The following is a 14,300-nucleotide window of genomic DNA, read 5'->3' on the forward strand; positions in this document are numbered from 1 at the left end:
GAAAAGAGACAGACCTGGAAAGAGACAGATGGGGAAAGAAACAGAGAGATAGAGACAGACAAAGAAAGAGACAGACAGAGACAGGCAGACGGGAAGAGACAGACGGAGAAAGAGACAGACAGGGAAAGAGACAGACGGGGAAAGAGACAGACGGGGAAAGAGACAGACGTCTGTCTCTTTCCCCGTCTGTCTCCCCGTCTCTTTATCTGTGTCTTTTCCTGTCTATCTCTCTCCCTGTCTGCCTGGCTCTGTCTGTCTCCTTTTTTTGTCTGTCTCTATCAAGGTCTGTGCATTTCCCCATCTATCTTTGTCTGTCTCTCTGGCTGTCTCCTCCTTCCCTGTCTGCCTGTCTCTGTCCCTGTCTGCATGTCTGTCTGTCTCTTTCCCCATCTGTCTCTTTCCCCATCTGTCTCTTTCCAGGACTGTCTCTTTCCAGGTCTGTCTCTTTCCCCGTCTGTCTCTGTCTGTCTTTTTCACTGTCTGTCTCTTTCCCCGTCTGTCTCTGTTTGTCTCTTTCACCGTTTGTCTCTGTCGGTCTCTTTCCCTGTCTGTCACTATCTCTCTATCTCTTTCCCTGTCTGTCTCTCTGTCTATCTCTGTCTGTCTTTCTCTATCAGTCTCCTGACCGACATCTTATTACCACACATATAAGCTTCTTATACTATGAATATCTTTTGCTCCTATAGCAACCAATCACAGCTCCTACTAATAACCTGTAGTTCCAGGCTCCATTTACTTTAACCCCTTCACGACCGCGGGCAGTAAAATTACGTCCTATTTTAACGTGACTTAACGACCAGGGACGTAATTTTACTGCCTAAACTTCATTTGATTGCCGTGGCCATAGCAACGGCTTTCAAATGATGTCCCCTGCTGTTTCTTACAGCAGGGGACCTTTGCTTGACCCCAGGGGGGGCGGCATCGCCACCCCCTATCGACGATCGATGTGATTGGCTGTTCAAATCTGAACCGCCAACCACATCGATCGCACTAATTTCGGCAAAAATAATGCCCGAATTAGTGCGATCCTGTGAGATCCAGCTATGAGATGCCGCAGCTGCTGCAGCATATCATAGGTGGACCTCAAACATGTCTCCCCCAGCCCCTGCAGCACTGATTGGAGCGATCGTGCTATGACGCGCAATCGCTCCAATCAGTGTGCAGTGGGGCGGTGTGATTTGCCGGTGGCCGCCCTCCCCAGGCCTGTGCTGGCCTGCGAGCCCTCCCCCAACATGGCTGCAGCGTGCAGTGGCTGGTACTTGTGGTACCACGCCACCGCCGCTGCTGCCGCCGCCGCCGCCGCCCTAGCTGTCACCGCTGCTGCACGTGAGTACTGTGCTCACTTTGCAGCCAGCCCGTGCGCGCTCCCGTGGTGCCCCTGCGCGCTCCCGTGGTGCCCCTGCGCGCTGCCATGGTAGCCCCTGCCGTGCCCCCCCCGCGATCTGCTCCCCCCAACCCCCCCCCCCCCCCGACATCCCGATCTGCTCCCCCCGCGATCTGACTGCCTCCCCCATTATCTCTGTTCTGCAGCTCCCTCTCCGGTCTCCCCCTCTGCTCTACCCCCTCCCCCTCTGCTTCCCCCCCCCTCTCTGCTCTCACTCCCCCCCCTCTCCCCCTCTGCTCTCCCCCGACGTCCTCTTACCTGTCTTCACCGGCCTGATCACATCTGCGTCCATCGCTGGGTCCTTCCTGGGCATTCTGCTGATCTGCCTGCTGCTCCTGTAAAGCTGTCCATCTCTCTGCCATCTGTTCCTCTGCAGCTCTTCTGGTCAGTGATCCTCCTGCTAGTCCTCTGGGTACTGTGAGTATAACTTTTTTTTTTTTTTTTCCGTATCCCCTGTCCATTTTTACACCTCATCCGTCCGTGCGTCCCGCCAAGCGCTGATCAGGGATGCAGATAACGGATCGGCATCCCTGCTCAATTTTTGGCGTGACTTTTTTTTTTTTTTCCGTATCCCCGACGCTTTTTGTATCGCATCCGTCCGTGCGTCCCGCCAAGCGCTGATCAGGGATGCAGATAACGGATCGGCATCCCTGCTCAATTTTTGGCGTGACTTTTTTTTTTTTTTCCGTATCCCCGACGCTTTTTGTATCGCATCCGTCTGTGCGTCCCGCCAAGCGCTGATCAGGGATGCAGATAACGGATCGGCATCCCTGCTCAATTTTTGGCGTGACTTTTTTTTTTCCGTATCCCCGACGCTTTTTGTATCACATCCGTCCGTGCGTCCCGCCAAGCGCTGAACAGGGATGCAGATAACGGATCGGCATCCCTGCTCAATTTTTGGCGTGACTTTTTTTTTCCGTATCCCCGACGCTTTTTGTATCGCATCCGTCCGTGCGTCCCGCCAAGCGCTGAACAGGGATGCAGATAACGGATCGGCATCCCTGCTCAATTTTTGGCGTGACTTTTTTTTCCGTATCCCCGACGCTTTTTGTATCGCATCCGTCCGTGCGTCCCGCCAAGCGCTGATCAGGGATGCAGATAACGGATCGGCATCCCTGCTCAATTTTTGGCGTGACTTTTTTTTTTCTGTATCCCCGACGCTTTTTGTATCACATCCGTCCGTGCGTCCCGCCAAGCGCTGATCAGGGATGCACATAACGGATCGGCATCCATGGTCAATTTTTGGCGTGACTTTTTTCCATATTTGCGACGCTTTTTGTATCGCATCCGTCCGTGCGTCCCACCAAGCGCTGATCAGGGATGCACATAACGGATCTGCATCCATGGTCAATTTTTGGCGTGACTTTTTTTTTTACGTATCCCCGACGCTTTTTTTTATCGCATCCGACCGTGCGTCCTGCAGCGGCCGATCAGTGCACTGCGTCTGTGCGTTTGAAAAGTCAAATGGCGCTCCTTCTCTTCTGAGCCCCGCCATGCGCTCAAACAATTTATTTCCACCACATATGAGGTATCTGCGTACTCAGGAGAAAATGCACAATACATTTTATGGTGCATTTTTTCCTGTTACCCTTGTGAAAAAAAAAGCTACCTAGTTGAAGCAACCGTTTTGTGGTAAAAAAAAAAATTTTTCTTTTCACGGCTCAACGCTATAAACTTCTGTGAAGCCCCCAGGTGTTCAAAGTGCACATCAAACATCTAGAAAAATTATTTGAGGGCTCTAGTTTCCAAAATGGTGTCACTTGTGGGGGATCTCCACTGTTTAGGCACCATAGGGGGTCTCCAAACGTGACATGGCGTCCGCTAATGATTCAAACCAATTTTGCTGTCAAATGGCGCTCCTTCTCTTCTGAGCCCCGCCATGCGCCCAAACAATTACTTTCCACCACATATGAGGTATCTGCGTACTCAGGAGAAATTGCACAATACATTTTATGGTGCATTTTTTCCTGTTACCCTTGTGAAAAAAAAAGCTACCTAGTTGAAGCAACCGTTTTGTGGTAAAAAAAAAATTTTTCTTTTCACGGCTCAACGCTATAAACTTCTGTGAAGCCCCCAGGTGTTCAAAGTGCACATCAAACATCTAGAAAAATTATTTGAGGGCTCTAGTTTCCAAAATGGTGTCACTTGTGGGGGAGCTCCACTGTTTAGGCACCATAGGGGGTCTCCAAACGTGACATGGCGTCCGCTAATGATTCCAACCAATTTTGCTGTCAAATGGCGCTCCTTCTCTTCTGAGCCCCGCCATGCGCCCAAACAATTACTTTCCACCACATATGAGGTATCTGCGTACTCAGGAGAAAATGCACAATACATTTTATGGTGCATTTTTTCCTGATAGCCTTGTGAAAAAAAAAGCTACCTAGTTGAAGCAACCGTTTTGTGGTAAAAAAAAATTTTTTTCTTTTCACGGCTCAACGCTATAAACTTCTGTGAAGCCATCAAGTGTTCAAAGTGCTCACCAAACATCTAGAAAAATTATTTGAGGGCTCTAGTTTCCAAAATGGGGTGACTTGTGGGGGAGCTCCATTGTTTAGGCACCTCAGGGGGTCTTCATACCCCACATGGCGTCCGCTAATGAGTGCAGCTAATTTTGCATTCAAAAATTCAAATGGCGCTCCTTGCCTTCCGAGCACTGCCGTGTGTCCAAAGATTTGATTTCCACCACATATGAGGTATCTGCGTATTCAGGAGAAAATGCACAATACATTTTATGGTGCATTTTTTCCTGTTACCCTTGTGAAAAAAAAAGCTACCTAGTTGAAGCAACCGTTTTGTTGTAAAAAAAATTTTTTTTCTTTTCACGGCTCAACGCTATAAACTTCTGTGAAGCCCCCAGGTGTTCAAAGTGCTCACCAAACATCTAGAACAATTATTTGAGGGCTCTAGTTTCCAAAATGGGGTCACTTGTGGGGGAGCTCCATTGTTTAGGCACCTCAGGGGGTCTTCAAACCCGACATGGCGTCCGCTAACAGGTGCAGCTAATTTTGCACTCAAAAATTCAAATGGCGCTCCTTGCCTTCCGAGCACTGCTGTGTGTCCAAACATTTGATTTCCACCACATATGAGGTATCTGCGTACTCAGGAGAAAATGCACAATACATTTTATGGTGCATTTTTTCCTGTTACCCTTGTGAAAAAAAAAGCTACCTAGTTGAAGCAACCGTTTTGTGGTAAAAAAAAATTTTTTTCTTTTCACGGCTCAACGCTATAAACTTATGTGAAGCCCCCAGGGGTTCAAAGTGCTCACCAAACATCTAGAAAAATTATTTGAGGGCTCTAGTTTCCAAAATGGGGTCACTTGTGGGGGAGCTCCATTGGTTAGGCACCTCAGGGGGTCTTCAAACCCGACATGGCGTCTGCTAATGAGTGCAGCTAATTTTGCGTTCAAAAATTCAAATGGCGCTCCTTCCCTTCCGAGCTCTGCCGTGCGCCCAAACAATTGATTTTTACCACATATGGGGTATCAGCGTACTCAGGAGAACATGCACAATAAATTGTATTGTGTACTTTCTCTTTTCTCCCTTGTAAAAATGAAAATTTTATGGCTAAAGTAACATTTTTGTGTTAAAAAGTAAAATTTTCATTTTTTCCTTCCACATTGCTTTGGTTCCTGTGAAGCACCTAAAGGGTTAATAAACTTATTGGATGTGGTTTTGAGCAGTGTGAGGGGTGTAGTTTTTAGAATGGGGTCACTTTTGGGTATTTTCTGTCACCTAGGCCTCTCAAAGTCACCTCAAATGTAATGTGGTCCCTAAAAAAATTATTTTGTAAATTTTGTTGGAAAAATGAGAATTTGCTGATGACCTTTGACCCCTTCTAACTTCCTAACGGAAAAAAAATTTGTTTCGAAAATTGCGCTGATGTAAAGTACACAAGTGGGAAATGTTATTTAGTAACTATTTTGTGTGACATATCTCACAGATTTATGGGCATAAATTTTCAAAGTTTGAAAATTGCGAAATTTTCAAAATTTTCGCCAAATTTCCTAAATTTTCACAAATAAACGCAAAAAATATCGGCCTAAATTTACCACTGACATGAAGCACAATATGTCACGAAAAAACAATCTCAGAATCGCCAGGATCCGTTGAAGCGTTCCAGAGTTATAACCTGTCAAAGTGACACTGGTCAGAATTGCAAAAAATGGCCCGGTCATTAGGGTGTTTTAGTGGCCGGGGGTGAAGGGGTTAATGGAGGCATGTTTTTTGGAGAGTAACTGTAATGCGCGGGGTTAACGTTTCCTGTCAAAACATAGTCTACGACGTTCCCTGGGTCACATTAGGCATCTGTGCAAAATTTCGTGATTGTAAATGCGACGGTGCGGATACACTTTTCGTTTCACTTTTTCCCCATTATGTAGATAGGGGCAAAATTGATTGGTAAATTGGAACAAGGGGGGTTAAAATTTTGCCTCACAACATAGCCTATGACGCTCTCGGGGTCCAGACATGTGAGTGTGCAAAATTTTGTGGCAGTAGCTGCGACGGTGCAGATGCCAATCCCGGACATACACACACACATACATACATACACACATTCAGCATTATATATATATATATATATATATATTATATAAAGCTCAGTGTATGTATGTGTGTGTGTATGTCCGCTAAAGGAATCCACACCGTCGCATTTACAATCACGAAATTTTGCACAGACACTCTATGTGACCCAGGGAACGTCGTAGGCTATGTTTTGACAGGAAAATTTAATTTAAAAAATTGCAATTTCTTGAGCTGCTTCGCCACGTCACGGCAAATCTCATTTGCGGCAGTCCTACACTAAAATATTTTTATAAAATGTGCCATACGGCCTCACATATGAATAGTAGAACTGCTCTTAGCAGCACTCACCTGGTCTATTTCAATCCCGTACCCATGACTCAGTCATGGCTGTGGGCGGGACAGGTCCAAGCAAATGCTGCATGAAGTAAATAGCCTGTGGACAAGGCCTGATGACAATGTGAACAGTCACCAACCGCCAAAATCTAGACAGATGGAATACATCCCAAATTGGGGTGCATAGCAAGGTGGGGGTCAGCTACCGACCAATTCAATGAAGAAAAACAAAAAGCCAGCACTAAATGTGCACTTCAGCACTGAAAATTCCAAACTGTACTTATTATAAAAATTTTTGAGATTTTTGGCAAAAAATTGCAATTTCTTGAGCTGCCTCGCCACATCATGGCAAATCTCATTTGAGGCAGTCCTACACTAAAATATTTTTATAAAATATGCCATACGGCCTCACATATGAATAGTAGAACTGCTCTTAGCAGCACTCACCTGGTCTATTTCAATCCCATACCCATGACTGAGTCATGGCTGTGGGCGGGACAGGTCCAAGCAAATGCTGCATGAATTAAATAGCCTGTGGACAAGGCCTGATGACAATGTGAACAGTCACCAACCGCCAAAATCTATACAGATGGAATACATCCCAAATTGGGGTGCATAGCAAGGTGGGGGTCAGCCACCGACCAATTCAATGAAGAAAAACAAAAAGCCAGCACTAAATGTGCACTTCAGCACTAAAAATTCCAAACTGTACTTATTATAAAAATTTTGAGATTTTTGGCAAAAAATTGCAATTTCTTGAGCTGCCTCGCCACGTCATGGCAAATCTCATTTGAGGCAGTCCTACACTAAAATATTTTTATAAAATGTGCCATACGGCCTCACATATGAATAGTAGAACTGCTCTTAGCAGCACTCACCTGGTCTATTTCAATCCCGTACCCATGACTGAGTGATGGCTGTGGGCGGGACAGGTCCAAGCAAATGCTGCATGAAGTAAATAGCCTGTGGACAAGGCCTGATGACAATGTGAACAGTCACCAACCGCCTTGTCATCAGGCCTTGTCCACAGGCTATTTACTTCATGCAGCATTTGCTTGGACCTGTCCCGCCCACAGCCATGACTCAGTCATGGGTACGGGATTGAAATAGACCAGGTGAGTGCTGCTAAGAGCAGTTCTACTATTCATATGTGAGGCCGTATGGCACATTTTATAAAAAATTTAGTGTAGGACTGCCTCAAATGAGATTTGCCGTGATGTGGCGAGGCAGCTCAAGAAATTGCAATTTTTTGCCAAAAATCTCAAAATTTTTTATAATAAGTACAGTTTGGAATTTTTAGTGCTGAAGTGCACATTTAGTGCTGGCTTTTTGTTTTTCTGTCTCTTTCCAGGTCTGTATCCGTCTGTCTCTGTCTGTCTTTTTCACCGTCTGTCTCTTTCACCTTTTGTCTCTGTCTCTCTTTCCCTGTCTGTCTCTCTGTATCCTTCTCCCCACCGACATCTTATTACCTCACATATAAGCTTTTTATACTATGAATGTCTTTTATTCCAATAGCAACCAATCACAGCTCCTACTAATAACCTGTAGTTCCAGGCTCGATTTACTTTAATGAAGGCATGTTTTTTGGAGAGTAACTGTAAAGTGCGGAGTTAAATTTTCCTGTCAAAACATAGTCTACGAAGTTCCCTGGGTCACATGAGGTGTCTGTGCAAAATTGGATTATAAATGCGATAGTGCGGATACACTTTTCGTTTCACTTTTTCCCCATTATGTAGATAGGGGCAAAATTGTATGGTAAATTGGAACGCGCGGGGTTAAAATTTCGACTCACAACATAGCCTATCATGCTCTCGGTCCAGACATGTGAGTGTGCAAAATTTTGAGGCTGTAGCTGTGACTGTGCAATTGCCAATCCCGGACATACACACATACAGTTAGGTCCAGAAATATTTGGACAGTGACACAAGTTTTGTTATTTTAGCTGTTTACAAAAACATGTTCAGAAATACAATTATATATATATATATAATATGGGCTGAAAGTGCACACTCCCAGCTGCAATATGAGAGTTTTCACATCCAAATCGGAGAAAGGGTTTAGGAATCATAGCTCTGTAATGCATAGCCTCCTCTTTTTCAAGGGACCAAAAGTAATTAGACAAGGGACTCTAAGGGCTGCAATTAACTCTGAAGGCGTCTCCCTCGTTAACCTGTAATCAATGAAGTAGTTAAAAGGTCTTGGGTTGATTACAGGTGTGTGGTTTTGCATTTGGAAGCTGTTGCTGTGACCAGACAACATGCGGTCTAAGGAACTCTCAATTGAGGTGAAGCAGAACATCCTGAGGCTGAAAAAAAAAGAAAAAATCCATCAGAGAGATAGCAGACATGCTTGGAGTAGCAAAATCAACAGTCGGGTACATTCTGAGAAAAAAGGAATTGACTGGTGAGCTTGGGAACTCAAAAAGGCCTGGGCGTCCACGGATGACAACAGTGGTGGATGATCGCCGCATACTTTCTTTGGTGAAGAAGAACCCGTTCACAACATCAACTGAAGTCCAGAACACTCTCAGTGAAGTAGGTGTATCTGTCTCTAAGTCAACAGTAAAGAGAAGACTCCATGAAAGTAAATACAAAGGGTTCACATCTAGATGCAAACCATTCATCAATTCCAAAAATAGACAGGCCAGAGTTAAATTTGCTGAAAAACACCTCATGAAGCCAGCTCAGTTCTAGAAAAGTATTCTATGGACAGATGAGACCAAGATCAACCTGTACCAGAATGATGGGAAGAAAAAAGTTTGGAGAAGAAAGGGAACGGTACATGATCCAAGGCACACCACATCCTCTGTAAAACATGGTGGAGGCAACGTGATGGCATGGGCATGCATGGCTTTCAATGGCACTGGGTCACTTGTGTTTATTGATGACATAACAGCAGACAAGAGTAGCCGGATGAATTCTGAAGTGTACCGGGATATAGTTTCCGCCCAGATTCAGCCAAATGCTGCAAAGTTGATCGGACGGCGCTTCATAGTACAGATGGACAATGACCCCAAGCATACAGCCAAAGCTACCCAGGAGTTCATGAGTGCAAAAAAGTGGAACATTCTGCAATGGCCAAGTCAATCACCAGATCTTAACCCAATTGAGCATGCATTTCACTTGCTCAAATCCAGACTTAAGACGGAAAGACCCACAAACAAGCAAGACCTGAAGGCTGCGGCTGTAAAGGCCTGGCAAAGCATTAAGGAGGAAACCCAGCGTTTGGTGATGTCCATGGGTTCCAGACTTAAGGCAGTGATTGCCTCCAAAGGATTCGCAAGAAAATATTGAAAATAAAAATTTTTTTTTTGGGTTTGGTTTATTTGTGCAATTACTTTTGACCTCCTAAAATGTGGAGTGTTTGTAAAGAAATGTGTACAATTCCTACAATTTCTATCAGATATTTTTGTTCAAACCTTCAAATTAAATGTTACAATCTGCACTTGAATTCTGTTGTAGAGGTTTCATTTCAAATCCAATGTGGTGGCATGCAGAGCCCAACTCGCGAAAATTGTGTCACTGTCCAAATATTTCTGGACCTAACTGTACATACACACATTCAGCTTTATATAATATATATATATATATATATATATATATATATACTGTATATCCATATATCACATAGCAGACACTGGGACGGCCAGTGTGAGGACATAATTAGGGATGAGCGACTGTATTCGCCACTATTCGTTATCTGACGAACAGTGGGGTATTCGAGGTATTCGCTATCCGACGGCTAATATGGTATTCGCTTCGATACTTTTTCTGCCTTCCTGGCACCTTTTTCCAGCCAATGAACACATCTGATGTTGCTTGCCCTCATAGTAACGCCGCAGCCATCTTTGTTGTGGTCTTACTGTGATTCGCTTAGCCGCACAGCGTTATAGGGGCTCTATAAAGCTGCCGCCATTTTGTGCACGCATTAATTCCTGAGCTGGCGGTGTAGATAGAATGTACTGTGTGCGGGAGACCATTTCTACAGCCAACTAAAAATAGTCCTTCTAAGGGCTGAAGATATTTAGCATTAGCTGCTAGCGACTGTGTAAATCATAGAACCAGGTATAGGGACAGTGCAGTGCGTTGTTTGAGATAGCGTTCCTGCTGCAAAATCCAAAATAGGCCTTTTAAGGGCTGAAGATAGTGTGCATTAGGTGCTAGCAGGTGAAGAAATCGCAGAAATAGCTATAGGATCAGTGGTAGTGTTTTGTTTTTTTCGGTAAGATTCGTTCCTGTTTTAAACTGCCCAAAAAAAAAAAAAATCCTCTTATTAGTGCTGAATACGGTCTATTACTGCAGTGTGTGAGATACGGAGAGCTTTTTCACAGGCAGGGAGAGATTTGAAGCTGTCCTGACATCTGCTACTAATAATCAACAATCCCAGCACTGCTACATCCCTTGTGTGTGTTCTACTAGGAATAGGTATTTCAACTTCCTAAAAATGTCCCAAAATTGACAAAACAACGGATTCAGGTGTAGTGTAGTACCTGTCAGCCACCATCTCAATACATACCAGCTCAGTTGTGTCCTTGTATTGGCGTCATAGCGTACATAAACTCCATAGTACCCTACTGCTAAAAAAAAAAGTGTAGGTTTTAAAAAAAAAAAAAAAAAAAGAATTGCTGTAGTTCTGCATCCTGCTCTTATTAAAATACAGTGTTAGGGTTGCCAAATTTTAATTACCGTATTTTTCGCTTTATAAGACGCACTTTTGTTCCACCAAATTTTGGGGGAAAGTAGGGGGTGCGTCTTATAATCCGAATATACGGGGGGGGTATATATATATACAGAGTCCAGTGGAGGTGCGGGCAGCTCTGGAGCGGTGCTGGGGGCTGCTGGGGGCAGAGAGAGCTGGGAGCAGCAGTGTTTGATCTCCTGCTCCCGCTCATATAATATGCACAGCCGCTGTCCATCAGAAGCGTGGTGCTGAAACTGCATCCGCTGATGGGCTGGGGGAGCTGCACATATTATATCTGCCTGTGCTTACCTTTGATCGCACAGGATCCCCTCTCCCCTTGTGTTTGCTATAGCCTCCCGTGCTGCTGCCCATAGTAAAATAATAAACTCTTTTCTCACCTCCTCCAGCGTCTGCCAGGTCTCCCTCCTGCTGCTGTGATTAGGCACGCAGAGATATCTCTCTGCTGTCCGGATCACATGACCTGCACTAGAACCAGGAAGTAGGAAGTGCAGGAGACACTGGAGGAGCTCAACCTCGAGGAGGGTGACACCAGACAGGACACTGCTGCAGAAGGTAAAGAGTTTATTTTACTAAAAGCATCAACATGGGGGCGATATGTAACAGAGGGTGATGTGTGCCTGCCCCAGTGGGCCTGTCTGCCTTCCCCAGTGGGCCTGTCTGCCTTCCCCAGTGGTCCTGTCTGCCTGCCCCAGTGGTCCTGTCTGCCTGCCCCAGTGGTCCTGTCTGCCTGCCCCAGTGGTCCTGTCTGCCTGCCCCAGTGGTCCTGTCTGCCTGCCCCAGTGGGCCTGTCTGCCTGCCAGAGTGGGCCTGTCTGCCTGCCAGAGTGGGCCTGTCTGCCTGCCAGAGTGGGCCTGTGTGCCAGCCATAGGGGAAATGTGGCATCACTGGGGGACGTGTTCAATATAAGGTGGCCATATCCAGATTAAGGGGGCTAATTTTAGGATGAGGGGGCTATGAGGGACATATACCCTATATTATTTGTTAGACGGACACTGGCATTATAAGACGGACCCCATTTATTAAAAAATTCTCTATTCCTTCACCAAATTTGGGGGTGCGTCTTATAAAGCGAAAAATACGGTAATACTCAGTGTCAATGGCTTTACTTGTGCCTGAAGGCCAATACCTTACTAGCAGCAACCTAGGATACTGGTGGCGGCTTCATATCTTGCAGAACCTACATAGTGTCTTGCTCTAATTAAAACACAGTGTTAGTGTTACCAAATTTTAATTAATACTCGGTGTCAGTGCCTCTACTCCTGCCTGAAGCAAAATACTGTTATAGCACCAAACTAGCATCCTGGTAGTGGTGTCTTCAGATCTTACAGAACCTACATAGTGCCCTGCTCTTACTAAAACACAGTCTGAGTGTCAAAAACCAATACTAAAATAAAAGTGGTGTCAAACCCTGTTTTCTGTTAGGGCTCTAAGACATTCACAACATCTTTCTCGACTCCTCCAAGTGGTACTGTGTCCAATAAAGGTACCTTGCGGTTTTTAGACTTACAGAAACAGCTATCGTGGAAAACTATTAAGACAAGTTTAACAACCCGGCATCAGTGTCGTTCCACTGCCTGTACAAAAGGTCACGTTACAGTATTCACCTTCAAATAATCAAACCAAAAAAATGGGAAAAAGAGGCAGTAAGGGCGGTGGACGAGGAGGTAGTGACAGTGGTGGTCGCGCAAGCAGTGCGACCGAGTCAAAGAAAAAGGTTCCTGCTTTATCTACCTCTGCCTTCCTATCCCAATTTTCTTGTCCATGTGGGAAACCACTCTTGCGCCCTGAACAGTCCGAACAGGTAACGATTTGGCTAGCAGAAAATACCTCCAGTTACTTGTCGAGTAGCAAATCCCAAGGGTCCACAAAGACAGACTTGAGTAGCCCAGAGGCTGGCCCATCGAATCCTCAGCCTGGTCCTCCTTCCTCACAACATCAGTATTCTAAGGAAACATATGACCCCAAATCAGGTTACTCTGAGGAACTGTTTTCGGGACCCTTTGACCTTTCTTGCCTCTCACCGCGCAACACCACCAACGCAGGTGAGGCCGTGGTGTGCAGTGATGCAAAGATCTTTGAGCACCCAAGGCCAGAATAAAGCCATGATGTTGGTCGTGACATGCTGGGCAATCAGGTGGAAGTGTTGAAGGATGATGAGACACAGTTGCCCTCAGGTCAGCCTGAAACCTCCATTACCAAAGACGTTGACCTTGAGGAATTTGAATACGACCTGGTCGATGATGAGGTGACTGATCCAACATGGACGGGTGGCATGCATTGCAAGAGAAGCAGTGCAGAGGTGCCTGTGACCATAGTCCGCAAAAAGGCTGTAAGCGATAGGGTTTCAACCACTGCCAGAGGTCAATCAACTGTGCACATGACACCGCCACCTGTGGCATCTCAGAGTCCAAGGTCTGTGCACCACCTGTGCCATCTCAGAGTCCAATGGTCCGTGCTGCGATTGTGTGGGAGTTTTTTTTCCAAGAGTCCTTCAGACTAAAACGGTTGCCATTTGACAAATCTGTCAGACCAAGCTTAGCAGAGGCAGAAATACTTCCAGCTTGGGCACCTCCACCATGAGAAACCATATGTTAGCCAAGCACACCACAAGGTGGTTGAAAGCTCTAGGTGAAAACCAAGATTTCCAGACTCAAAACTATGCCACTTTTACTGGGCTGCATGCTTCCCAAACTGGTGTGCAAGAAGGTGGCGCTGATGCCTCCTTCTCCCAACCTGTTTCTGGACAAACTCAATCATCAACGACCACATCCGCTTCGGTGTCCCAGCGTTCCGTTCAGTTGTCCATTACACAGACCTTCGAAAAGAAGCAAAAATACCCCGTTACGCACCCAAGGGCAGAAATCATAACTGCACACATTGCACGATTGATAGCCCTTGAGATGTTAACGTATCGGCTTGTGGGAACAGAGGCTTTCCGCGACCTTTTGGCGGTGTTAGAACAACGGTACTCTGTGCCTAGCCACCACTATTTTTCACGTTGTGCCGTCCCCGCGCTCTACAATCACGTGTCTGTAAACATCAAACGGGCTCTCACCAACGCCATAACAGGGAAGGTTCACTTAATCACAGACACGTGGACAAAGGGAAGTGGACAGGGACGCTACATCTCACTGACAGCACACTGGGTGAACCTGGTGGTGGCTGGAACAGAGTCTGAGCCGGCAACATCACATATTCCCATACCCAAAATAGCGGGCCCCATTTCAATCACAGTTTCAGTAGCCTCCTACACAGCAACAACTCCCTCCTCCTCCTACTCTTCATCTGGATCCTGTGCATCTTCCTCAACATCCTCCAGTGTCCAACTGTCGACATCCTTCCCCAGCTGGGATCTC

This window comes from Anomaloglossus baeobatrachus, chromosome 8, assembly GCF_048569485.1.
Source record: "Anomaloglossus baeobatrachus isolate aAnoBae1 chromosome 8, aAnoBae1.hap1, whole genome shotgun sequence".
Taxonomy (NCBI): Eukaryota; Metazoa; Chordata; class Amphibia; order Anura; family Aromobatidae; genus Anomaloglossus; species Anomaloglossus baeobatrachus.